The following is a 697-nucleotide window of genomic DNA, read 5'->3' as shown; positions in this document are numbered from 1 at the left end:
AGACCTTCAGATTTTATTCACTAGGCTTCGGGGTGTCTGATACCTAGATCTACAAGAATGCAGGAAAAACTAAAAACTTCTACAGAAACATTCAATTTTTCCGGATACTTTCGGTATTGTCGGAATTTAATGCCAAAAACACATTTTATTCAATATCACTTTGCGAAAATTTAAGTGAACTCGTAATCTTTCAAATAACCAAGATTTGAATGCTGAAACTTGAAAATAGTAATCAGTTTAGTGAGGAGTGTAGTTCTTTCAAGCAGCCAATTGAGGGATTACTGTTTCTTTTTTATGGAATTAATTTGTTCTTTATTACTCTCTCCAAAGTTTATTATTGTAAATTATGAAAAAAATGGATACCCCGATATATTAATGTCCGAACCAAGATTTCTCACAAGTTTCCGTAGTGTAGTGGTTATCACGTGTGCTTCACACGCACAAGGTCCCCGGTTCGATCCCGGGCGGAAACAGGTTTTTTTAAATTCATTTTCAGTTTTTTAATTCCCAAATTTATTTATACTTCTCACTCTTTCAATGACAAGCTTATTTTTTTTTGTTCTTACGATTTATTATGTTCATAAATTAATAAAAATTACGAATATATTACATTGTTTCCTAATAAAAAAAACTTATTTCGAAATACTTTCAACCTCTCCATAGTCTCGTTTTCCACGAAATGTGCGCGCAAGAATAA

The 697-nt window shown here is 32.1% G+C and overlaps 1 non-coding gene across 1 annotated transcript; it reads left to right on the top strand.

The window, feature by feature from the left end:
- Positions 1-400: 400 nt before the first annotated feature.
- TRNAV-CAC (transfer RNA valine (anticodon CAC)) lies at positions 401-473 on the top strand. The gene has a single exon. It is a non-coding gene; the product is annotated as a tRNA-Val (tRNA).
- The last annotated feature ends 224 nt before the right edge of the window (positions 474-697 follow it).

Source organism: Euwallacea fornicatus, chromosome 9 (assembly GCF_040115645.1).
Source record: "Euwallacea fornicatus isolate EFF26 chromosome 9, ASM4011564v1, whole genome shotgun sequence".
NCBI classification, from domain to species: domain Eukaryota; kingdom Metazoa; phylum Arthropoda; class Insecta; order Coleoptera; family Curculionidae; genus Euwallacea; species Euwallacea fornicatus.
The sequence above is the reverse complement of the archived record's forward strand: the minus strand, read 5'-3'. Positions and strand labels throughout refer to the sequence as shown.